Below are 12,893 nucleotides of genomic sequence, written 5' to 3' on the forward strand. Positions count from 1 at the left end.
GTACTGAAGTCCTCTCAATTGTTACATTACTATCTATTTCTCACTGCAGATATGTTAATATTTGCCTAGTATATTTAGGTGCTCCAATGTTGTGTGCAAATATATTTATGATTGTTATATTCTCTTGATAAACTGATCCCTTTATCATTATCTAATGACTTTCTTTGTCTCTTGTTACAGTTTTTTACTTAAAGTCTATTTTGTCTGATATAAATATGGCTATCCCTGCTAACTTTTTATTTCCATTTGCCTGGGATATCTTTTTCCATCCCTTCACTTTCAGTCTGTATGTGTCCTTAAATCTCAAGTTAGTCTCTTATAAGCAGAATATAGCTGGGTCTTGGTTTTTTATCCATTCATCTACTCTATGTCTTTTGATTGGAGGGTTTAATCCACATTAATAGTAATTATTCATTGTTAAGGATTTACTATTGCCATCTTCCTAATTGTTTCCTGGTTGATTTTTAGTTCCTTTCTTCCTCTTTTACTGTCTTTTTTGATTTTGATGGTGGTCCATGGTGGTATCCTTTGATTCCTTCTCTTTTTGTATCTCTTTTGTGTATCTACTATAAGTTTTTGCTTTGTAGTTACCATGAGGCATACATAAAACTGAGTGAAATTAGTAGTGTCATATGTTAATTTATAAGATCAACATACAAATATCAATTGTGTCTATTTATTAGCAATGGAAATGGAAACCAAAAGAGTACCATTTACAATAGCTAAGAAAGACAGAGAGAGAGAGAAAGAAAAAGTGTACATCTAATAGAACATGTGCAGGGCTTATATGCTGAAAACTACAAAATTTTAATGAATGAAATCAAAGAAGATTTAAATAAATGGAAAGACATAGCATGTTCATAGATTGGAAAACTCAACATAGTAAAGATGCCAATTCTCCCTAAATAGATAAACAGGTTTGCTTCAATTCCTATCAAAATATCAGCAAGATTTTTTGAGATATATGCAAGATTATTGTAAAATGTATGGAAGGGCAGAGCAGCTAGATAGAATAGCTAAAACAATTTTTAAAAAGAAAAGGAAAATGGTAAGAATTGGTCCACCCAATTTCAAGACTTATTAGCTACACTAATCAAGATGGTGAGATTATTAGCAGAAGAACAGACATTTAGATCAATGGAACAGAATAGGGAACCCTGAAATCCAAAAATACTGTCAACTGACTTTTAAGAAAAATACAGAACAATTCAATGGAGTGAGGATATTCTTTTCAACAAATGGGAGTAGAGCAGTTGAGTGTTCATAGCCAAAAATATAAGGCTTAATCTAAAACTCGCACCTTATACAAAAACTAACCTGAATGAATCATAGATTTAAATATTAAACATAAAACTATAAAACTTTTAGAAGAAAAATATAGGAGAAAATGTTCAGGACCTAGGACTTGGTGAAGAATTCTTAGACTTCACCCAAAAAACAATTAGTAATTAGTAAGTTGCACACCATCAAAATTAAAATATTTTTGCATCGTCAAAGACTCTGTTAAAAGAGTGAAAGGTGTAGCTTGTAACAAACCACAAACTGGGAGAAAACATTTATGAACCACATTTCTAACAAAGGACTCATATCTAAAAAATTTTAAGTACTCTCAAGACTCAACAATAAAAAATAATAATAATCCAGTTAGAAAATGGACAAAAGATATAAAGAGACATTTCCCAGAACAGGATTTATGGATAGAAAGATGAGTACATGAAAAATTGTTCAACATCCCCAGCCATCAGGGAAATGCAAAGTGAATATGAGATACGACTATACTGAGATATGACTACACTCCTATCAGAACAGCTAAAATAAAAAATAGTGACAATACCGAATATTGGCAAAAAGTCTGAGAAAATGAATTTCTCACCTATCGCTTATAGGAATGTAGTATGGAAAATAGTTAAGAAGTTTCCTTAAAAAAAAAAAAAAACTAATCATACACTTCCATATAACACAGCAGTCTCACTCCTGGGCATTTATCCCAGAGAAATGAAAACTTATATCCACACAAAACCTGTACATGTCTATTCATAGCAACTTTATTTGCAATAGCCACCAAACTGGAAAAACGAAAATATCCTTCAACGAATGAATGGTCAAACAGTGGTACATCCATACAATGGGATTAAAAGAGCCATACCAAGGAAAAATCAAATAAATAAAAAGAACTTTTGATACATGCAACAACTTGGACGGTTCTTGAGCACTGAGTTTAAAAAGCCAATCTCAAAATGTCACCTCTTAGGTGATTCCATTTGAGTAATATGCTCAAAGTGATAAAATTATGGATATGGAGAGCAGATTAGGGGGGTCTCAGGGGTTAGGTATGGTTAAGGAAAGTTGGTGGGGTGAGAAGGGGGGATGAGTGTAAAGGAGTAACTCAAGGGAGATCCTCATGGTGAGGGAATAGTTCTCTTTCTTGACTGCATTGGTCGTTGCACAAATCTGCACATGTGACAAAATGACATAGAACTATGACTACACAATATACTAATGTCAATTTACTGGTTTTGATATTGTACCATTGTTATGCAAGAAGTAGCCATTGGAGAAAACTGGATAAAAGGTCCCGGGGCTCCGTCTGTATTATCATTGCAACTTCTTTTGACTCTATAATAATTTTTAAAATATCAATATATAAAAAACGTTAAACTTTGTAGCCTAAATTGTCCTATGCCTTTCCCTATTTAATTAAATATTACTCACTTAACACTCAAAATCATCTATATCTAAATAAAGAAAGAAAGAAATTTTCCTGATTTTTTTTTTTCTAGTTGAGAAAATGAGAACCTTAGAACAGGTCTACAAGTGAGATCTGAGAAAAATCTTTTGCTCTCAAGGCCACAATGTTGACTAATTTTTTTTTTTTTTTTTTTTTTTTTCGGTATGAGGGCCTCTCACTGTTGTGGCCTCTCCCACTGCGGAGCACAGGCTCCAGATGCGCAGGCTCAGCGGCCATGGACCACGGGCCCAGCCGCTCCGCAGCATGTGGGATCTTCCCGGACCGGGGCATGAACCCGTGTCTCCTGCATTGGCAGGCGGATTCTCAACCACTGCGCCACCAGGGAAGGCCCATTGTTGACTAATTTTAAATGAAGTGTTTGGATTACATATTAGGAATATAAAATGTTTAAAGACAAGCCACTTAAACAGATATCTAGGTAAATGTAAACCATATGAACTTACGTAATGATGAGCCTTGAGTATACTTGCTTAGCGTAGACTTTTACGTAAAATTAAAGCATCAGCCAAATGTATGTGGTGGTTTTTTCATGTCTATTTAATTTTTCATAAGTTCTTTATAAAATTTATTACACTGTATTAAACCACATAATAATTATTACTTACTATTTAATTTAATTAGGTATTGGTAGATCGTTAGGAACTGCTAGCCTACTAGCACATGAATGCTAATTCATGTAACTTTTAAAACAGACTCTCGGGGAAGCATAGACTAATTTGGTCATAAAGCCATAAGCTGGCTATCCAGGTACTCAATGATCTCTTAGGACCTACCAGCTCTAAAATACTGTAAAAAAGACTGTGCAATATCGGAACATATTTCAGCAGAACAACTGAAAATAGCTTAATTAGTGAGTAGAAATAGTCATAGTTTGATACAATTCTACTTGTCAGAGGCTCTCATATTAGACTTTTTAATACAGCTTTATGTTGTTAACAAAAGATATAACTAATGCAAAATTGAAAATATTATGGGCTCAAATGGCAGACTAAATACCTGCATTTATTTCAGCTGCCTACCCCAAATCCAACTGCAATACAAGGAAGACATATAGAAGATAATAAATCTGTAACAATACTAAAAATGAGAAGAACCCTTTAGCAAACATGATATTTTGACAAATATCTGGATGATAGAACAAATGAAACCACATTGACAATGAGGCTAAAAGATGTACAGGAGAAAATGGAAGTGGAAGAGTGGGCCTCCACTTGGGTAGTGTTTTCAAATACTTTCATGTTTTCTTTGGTTTTGTTGTTACACTTAACGTTTCAACTTTTGTGGGATTTGTTGATGTATAGAGATACATCTTTATTCTTTTTCCTATGGGGCAGTTTCTCAACACCATTGACTACATGGTCCATCTGACTTAGTCTGGGTTCCTCCCAAAAGCAGAGTCTGGAACAGAGATTATCTACTTTTTGAGAGTGTCTTCTCAAGGAGCAGGAGTAAGGGATGGGGGTCAACAGAGAAGGACTGAAAGTCAATTCAAGTATTATCCAGTGTGCCACAGCTTCAGGGGACTAGGTACCCAGTGAGGGACATTCTGAGGTGCTTTACAACGTATGACTCAATTGAATCTCAAAAGAGAGAAGAATTCATCCACTAACTCCCATCCCTCTTCATGTGGCGTGGATCACGGTCAAGTGTGCTCACGTGGGACTATCAGAGAAGCTCCAGGACAGGAAGCAAGAGATACTCAGCACATACTTATGATGGGGAGCTGATAGCAAGGAGGTCAAAACCTGTGCAGAACAGTGCCCCAGCACTGGGCTGGAATCAGAGGTCAAGCCAAGAGGATGTAGGGCAGTGCCCCAGTGGTGTGAGACACACCTTCCTTTCAGAACTGATTTGAAGTGCTCACTTAACCACACATTAAATTTCTATAGATATATTAAGTCTCTTCCCAGAGTCTTTACTATGTTGCACTGGTCAATTTTATTATTATTCCTGTGTCAAGAAAACCATTTTTTATTATAGTAGCTTTAAAGTATAAGTTGATATCTGCTAGGAGCATGTCTCTTATGACTGTACTGTTTCAAATACGTAATAGATATTTTCCATATTTTATATTCCAGATGTACTTCAGAATCACTTTAAGAAAACAAAACAAAAACATCCTGTCAGGATGTTGGTGTTGTATTGCTTTGAACCCACAGATTGATTTGAGGAGACTTGAGAACTTTATGACATTATGCTTTCCCATCCAAGAATATAACATTTTGCCCCATTTGTTCTAGTCTTCTTTTATGTCCTTTGGTTAAATTTTATATATTTCTTTGTGCATGTATTGCATATTTCTTGCTAGGTGTATACCTATGTATTAGGTAGCCGTTAACAGATTTTTTTCATCACATTTTCTAATTGGCACTGTTGCATGACAAAGCTCTAGAATTTTGTATGTTCATTTTCTGTGTGATGATCTTGTTAAATGAACAAGAGTTATGTTTTCAACAATTTCCATTTTGCTAATTCATTGGGATTTCTAGGTGTCCAACCAGAGACTACAGTTTGCTTATACTTAAACCCATTTTAATTTTAATATTTTAATGAAACTGCTCTTCCTGAAGTTATCAGTTGCCTCCATGTTGCAAATTCATGGTTACTTCTTCAACTGTCCTCCTATTTGATGTTTCATCTGAATCTCACAGATACGACCACTTCGTCCTTCTTGAAATACTCGATTTTCTTGGTTTCGGTGATAACCCTCTCTTCTGATATTTATTTTATTTCTCCAGCCACTCTTTTCTGGTCCTTTTCTCCATCTTACTACTAAACTTTGAGATCCTCATGATTCTGTTCCAGGCTTCTTTTGTTCTCACTAAAAACTTCCCCTTGTAAAATTCCTTTCACACCCACGAGTTTAAATACTACCGTTTGTTAACCCCTAAATTTACATTAGCAATCCAGTGACAAACCAAAACTGTGGCAGCAGAGAATCTGCACCCCCCCCACCCCCGTGCAGACAATAAAGAGATACTTTGCCTGATAATTACAAAACAGACTAATAGTCAGCTATTTATCACCATTCGCTGGAAATTTTAAACATCAGTGATAAAATACTCCTGTCTGAAAAAAACAAACCAACAAAACTTGATGGATTAAGTTCTAAACAATTGCTATGATGATTGTTGAGTTTCTATAATGTATGTGTAAGCTTCAAACTAGTACATTTTAATCTCATACCCTTTAATAAAGAATATATACTAATGGAAATTAACTGGGGAAACTCTTATACAGTCAGCCCCTGATGTACCTGGAGTCACCGAGACGCATCAGTTTCAAGATTAATTTCATAAAGGTTAAAAACAGTTTGAGCTTGATTCATACACTCTCCAAATCCAATGGTACAACAGATTCCTGCTTTTAAATAGTAGATTCCAAATAACCAGTGATAGCACAGTAATTATAAAGATGAAGAAACAGAACTTGAGTTATTTCAGTTCTGTCATTCGATGGGACCACTTGATGTTTTAATTCAGACTTGCAGGTTTTCAACTGCAGAAATATTTCAAAACCACTAGAATCAATCCGGAAGAAACAAAGACATGAACATTATTGTAATTTCTGGAATTTATTATGAAATGGGATTTTTATGAACCTACCCCAAACTTATCATTATATTTAAAGTTCTCTTTGTATATCTTTTGCTTCATGTGAAAGAAGTTTTGTGAAAATAAAATGAATAAAAAGAATTCTTCAATTATCTGGGGGGGAAGATATATTGACAAATTTTGCTGTCCTAGTTATTGAATGAAACATATGTGATAAAGACACATATTTTCATAAAACCTTTGAGAAATTTACAAAAGGTTCAAAAACAGAAACTGTAATGTCATTATCCATTAAGTTTGCAAGACAATAGGTAGGTATAATTTATTCTACCTTTCTCAAGATACTTTAATATAATTAAAAAGTATTGTTCCATTACTTTTTCTTTTTGTGTACTAGAAATACAAATAATAAGAAATGTTTCCCTGCACTTTTTCTGGTTATTGTTTATTAACTGCTTCATATCAGAACTATTACTGAAAATAATTTGGTCACATATAAAAGAGGAACGTGGGCTTCCCTGGTGGCGCAGTGGTTGAGAGTCCGCCTGCCGATGCAGGGGACACGGGTCCGTGCCCCGGTCCAGGAAGATCCCACATGCCGCGGAGCGGTTGGGCCCGTGAGCCATGGCCGCTGCGCCTGCACGTCCGGAGCCTGCGCTCCGCAACGGGAGAGGCCACAACAGTGAGAGGCCCACGCACCGCAAAAAAAAAAAAAAAAAAGAGGAACGTTTTAAAAAGTGATCCCTCCATCTTGGTATAAAGTGGTCAGAGCTCGTGTCTGGACCCCAGACCTTAGTATTCAATCTCCCTTTTTGACATTTCCATTCTAAATCATTTCAAGTCTAACATATCTTAAACTGGACATTTGATATTCTTGCCAAAATCCACCCCTCCTAAGTTTTTTCTAATCTCAGTAAATGATATTTCCGTCCCTCTCTTTGTCTATTTTAGAAAGTGAAGAGGCGTATTTGATTCCTCTCCTTCCCTCATGACTCCTCATTTAACATCCATCAAAAACTTCTGTGGCTTCTTTCTCCAAAATAGACCTAGGCTCCAGTTCTAACTCTAATAAATCTAGTCTAAAGAATGTTATGGTGACCTAAAATATGGATAAAAGAGAAAAGCACAAGGTAAAAAAAAAATTGAAGCCAAAGTCATTTTTTCCTAATATTGTTTGAGATTCACAGTGATGACAGACAGGCCTGTAAGGGCACACATGGAAAACAGTGAGTGTAGGTGGGAGGGGAAAGGCAAACATTCGTTCCTAAGAGGCCTCACCCTCCCCCTTCCCCAGACCCCCCTCTTATACCTGAAGCCTAGAACCCCTTTCAGATATTGACATAATGCCCATTGGAAGAGTATCACTCAAGTGACATGAAGAGTTACAGAGGAAAGAAGAAATAAGTAGAAACGAGGATATGAAGAACAGATGTGACAGATGAGAATACAGTCCACGATATTGTTGTGGGGAAATAAAAGTTTTTAGAACTAATGATTTGTGTAAGTGATTTGCACAGCAAGCCTACATATTTCATTTAGCTTCAGAGCACTTCACCTGTGTGTATTTGCTTTACTGTTATGTTTCCATGAATTAAAGAAAAAGACTGAGTGATTTTGAATGCCTTCGCGTTTTGATAAATCAAAGAAATAAAACACTGTTAATTGCTCCTACAAAAAACCTTAAGTGTAACCCATTGTAAGCCTCAGCTCTCGAGGCTGAGCTTTTTATTCTCATGTATTTTGATGATGCTTAGAATTTAGCCTCATAAAGTTGCATTGGACCAAATCCAGGTTGGGAATGTTGATCATGAGTCTCTGAAAACTCATGAATAATTACCAAAACTAACTTTGTTATGCTTCTGACCCAGACATTAAGCTGAGGGCTGACTTCGAGGGATCTGGGACGGCTTTCAGAAGCTTTATGTGTTTATCCACCTCTCCCCATGGAGCTTCACTCAGAAAGAACAGCTGCATCATATTCCAAAAAACAAACTCCCAAACCATAAAATCACTAGATGCTAAGCGAGTTAGGCCAACACTCTATCTGAAAGAGAATTATAAATTCAGGTATCATTGCTTTGGCACTACTCAAATGTGATGTGTACTTTATGGTTCAGAATTAAGAGTATGAGTCCATGTATGTCACCAGATATCACATGTTCAGTTTTTAGTAAATGGGACTCCTAGACCTTGATGTACTAGGCAATATGTAATATAAAAGCTGGACAATAAAGCAAAGAAAATGTCACTTTTTTTTTTTCTTTAGAGTGTAAATTGCTTGAAGAGAGAACCTCAGAGGATACTGGGTTCCTTTTCTGTTTTTGCTAAAAATTTCCTAGACCTTGGTGTAGTTTGCAAAAAATGACGCAATTCTTCACCTTTCCACGTATCCATAACCTTCACCATAGACTCTGCGGGGCTCTCCTACTCTGACTCTGGCCGTGTGATTTGGTTTGGCCAATGGATCTTACCAAATGTAACACAAGCAGAAGGTTGACAAGTGCTTGCATGACTGGGCTTTTCTGCTCCCTGCTGCTCTAAGATTTCCGTGAGAATATTCCCAAGCTAGGATAGTGAGAGTCACTGTAGTCATTCCAGAGGAGACTATCTAGGTCTGCCAGCAGGCAGCCAACCTCCAGACACATGAGCTAGCCCGGTCAGGATGAGCAGAGCCGCCTAGATGACCCACAGCTGACTGCAGACAAGTAAGCCAACCCAGCCAGGATCAGCTAACCCCCTCAGCCTCATGAGCCAAATATAAACAGTTGTTGTGTGTATATAACCGACGTGGCTGAGTGTTACACAGCACTACTGTGGCATTAGACATCTGATACAACCTTCTCATCTTTTAAACAGATTTCAAAGCACTTTAATACTTCCCACAAGGTTAGTATGATGTAATAAAGACATAGATATCACAGAAGAATCCAAAGTATCTTAAGTCAGAGTGCCAGATCTGCTACTTACTGGTTTTGTGACACATGGAAAAGTATTTAAATTCTCTGCATCAGACAACTGGGTAATTACGAGGATTAAAAGCTATGTTGTACCAAACTCGTTGTGTGACCCTGGGCAAGTTACTTAATCGCTTAATCTCGTTTTTTCATTAGTAAAATGACTTTTAGAATGGTTGTTATCCCTCTAGAGTAACTGTGATGGTTTTTTTTCAAAAAAAAATGATATAAAGCATTTAACACAGAGCTCAACAGTTAGAAAGTGTTGAATATATACCAAAAACTATTATTTTATCTATTAACTCCAATTTTAGTTCTGACAAAAAAAAGCAGGGCATGGCGACTGAAAGATTTTCACTAAAATGCACTTGTTACTCAAGGAGGTCTTCAGGGCCCTGAGTGCAAGAATCTGTCTCCTGTGGCTTCCTTTTATTAGCGCAAATGAGTTGTTTGATAACAAATTAGCTAATTGTCACCTTGGAAGGTGATAAAGTCTTCATAGCACGGAATGAATTTTAAAATCTGGTGGTTTAACTGGAGAAAGCAGAGAGGTAAGCTATCTCTTGTTAGCCAGCAGGCCCATATGAAATACCTCATAGGAAACCCCTGAGGATGGTGAGAGCCCTGTGGGTGACACGTAGGACGGAGAAGGATGTTGAAGAGAGTGGTGTGAAATCAGATAATCCTGGTGAATTTTTTTTTAAAGAAGTCATAATTTCCATTTTATTTACAATGAATTTGAATTTAGAAAAACAGAAAGTTCTCAAATTCATTTTTAAGATTAAATCAAGTTCATTTATTGATTAAAAAATGAGAACTTGAAAACCATTCTCATTGCATAAGTAAAATGTCTAATTAAAAGATTAACACAAAAATGTATTAAAACGATAATACCTTATCACCAAGTAGAATTTATTTTGGAAATGAATTTAACCCCACTCAGCATATGAATTTAACATATTTTCAGTTAGAGTCAGGTTTTGTTGTTGTAGTTATTTTGTAAGATACTTGTAGAGAAGAAAAAACGTCTAAAGCAGCTATGAAAATACTGGTGTGTGTGTGTGTGTGTGTGTGTGTGTGTGTGTTTAGGAGACATGGGCTTTGCTTACAAGGGTCCAGACTATGCTTTAAAGATATATCCTATAGATGTGGGATATATAAAAATATCAAAGGAATGGAATAGAAAATACAAAAAGAGATCCCTATATGTTTAGTATGTGACAAAATTGATGTTTCCATCCTGTGGGAAAGGTATGGATTCTTTAATAAACTGCTCGCCCAACTGATTATTCACATTGAAAGAAATATAAAAGGATATGAATCTTCTACTGTATACAAAATTAAATGCTAGATGGATTAAAACTGAAATACGAAAAGTAAAATAATTACAATCCTTCAAAAACATATACCATAGTATATTTAAAATATTAAATATCCCAAAAGAGTAAAACTAATTTGTAGCTACATTCATAAAAACGAACACATTCCATAAACATAATAGTAAATAAAATGTGCAGAGCAGTAGACTCGGCATGGATCCATGAATACAAGGGTCATGGAGAGAACTAAACAATACATTGTTCAGGAATACGCATATATATTTTAAAGCCATAAACAAAAGGAAAAGGATTATTAACACAAAAATGCAAGACGTTGATTATCTGCAGGAGGATAAAAATGAGATGTTATTGGGAGAAAACGCTATAATTAAGCTGAGGAGGCACATGGATGTTCAGTATACTCAAACATTACATACATATTATAGAAAGCTACATATATACATAAATAATACATATTTATGACAAACTCAGAATTATAAAAATTTGGAACACTGCATGTCTACTTTACGGGTTAGGATAATTTTTTTTTTTTTTTACATCTTTATTGGAGTATAATTGCTTTACAATGGTGTGTTAGTTTCTGCTCTATAACAAAGTGAATCAGTTATACATATACATATGTTCCCATATCTCTTCCCTCTTGTGTCTCCCTCCCTCCCACCCTCCCTATCCCACCCCTCCAGGTGGTCACAAAGCACCGAGCTGATCTCCCTGTGCTATGCGGCTGCTTCCCACTAGCTATCTATTTTACGTTTGGTAGTGTATATATGTCCATGCCTCTCTCTCACTTTGTCACAGCTTACCTCTCCCCCTCCCCATATCCTCAAGTCCATTCTCTAGTAGGTCTGTGTCTTTATTCCTGTCTTACCCCTTGGTTCTTCATGACATTTTTTTTTCTTAAATTCCATACTGGTGGATAAACCAAGCTGTACAATATGGAGGGCTCCCACGAGATAGCTGATTGATGCTACAAATAATAGAATTTGGTCCCCTAGAGAGTCTGTGATGTAGCGATTTAGGTGCCAAAGACAAGTGTCCCAAATCAAATGTAACAGAGAAGGAAGAATGAAAACAGTCTACAGGGCTCAGTAGAGGCAGAGATAGGACAGGAATCCTTTTCAGCCTAAAGGCAGAGAAGTGCTTACAATTTTCAACAGCTCAAGGATCTCAAGGCAGGCAAAATAAAAACTGCTGGCAATTAAATGACAGGGTCTACCTGAGCACTAAAAGACCCATAGAAAGGATTTCTCCATTTTTGTATTCTGCAGATAATGAATCTCAATATTTTAGGATGCTTTCTATTAGTGCGTGGCAATATGAGGAATAATGCCATTTGGGAGAAATAAATACCCAAGAGAACATCTTTTATGCCTCTGAAAGTGAGCTGGAACTTGGTAAAGCCCTCTGGCAAACTGTGCCCCAAGGACCAAGACCTTCCAAGATGAAAAGTAGAAAAGAGACAGCTCTAGAGGGCAAGAGGCTGCCTCTGATTTAATGTGCACGAACACAAGTGGTCTAGAAGTGAGGACGAGGAGGAGGACAGCAGGGCCAATGAGAACAAGTCTGTACACAAGAGAAGAGCAAATTATAAGGAAAGTGTCACAGCAAGACAGATGATTTAAGAAAAAATAGTCACTCTTTTCATAAGGTCTGTTTGGTTTGTGCAATTAAAAGCCTTAGTCTGGGGCTTCCCTGGTGGTGCAGTGGTTGAGAGTCCGCCTGCCGATACAGGGGACACGGGTTCGTGCCCCGGTCCGGGAAGATCCCACGTGCCGTGAAGCGGCTGGGCCCGTGAGCCATGGCCGCTGAGCCTGTGTGTCCGGAGCCTGTGCTCCACAACTGGAGAGGCCACGACGGTGAGAGGCCCGTGTACCGCAAAAAAAAAGCCTTAGTCTGCTACTGCTGACCAGTGACTTGGTGGATCAGAATAATGTTATTCCCACTCCACACCCAGGTAGGGGCAAGCCATCATCACCTAATCACTTCCCTAAGAACTGATTTTCTTTGTCTGCCCTTAGAGCTCTGAGCTGAATGGGTCTATCTTTTCATTAAATTTGATGGAGGAATCAGTTACAATTAAAACAGCTAAAAAGAAACAGTAAGAGGTCTTGAATCCTTGTCCCAGAGCTGCCAGCGGCCTGAACTTGGGCATTTAATTCCTCCTTGGTGAAAACAAGGAGGCTCAATTAAAGAGATGTTGTTTGTTAGCAGGTTCCTGACTGGAAACATTGCTCTATAAGAACACTGCAAGGCGTTTTTAAAAACAGCAGCACAGAAACTGTCATCAGGAGTGCAC

The sequence above is a fragment of the Phocoena sinus genome, chromosome 14, assembly GCF_008692025.1.
Source record: "Phocoena sinus isolate mPhoSin1 chromosome 14, mPhoSin1.pri, whole genome shotgun sequence".
Taxonomy (NCBI): domain Eukaryota; kingdom Metazoa; phylum Chordata; class Mammalia; order Artiodactyla; family Phocoenidae; genus Phocoena; species Phocoena sinus.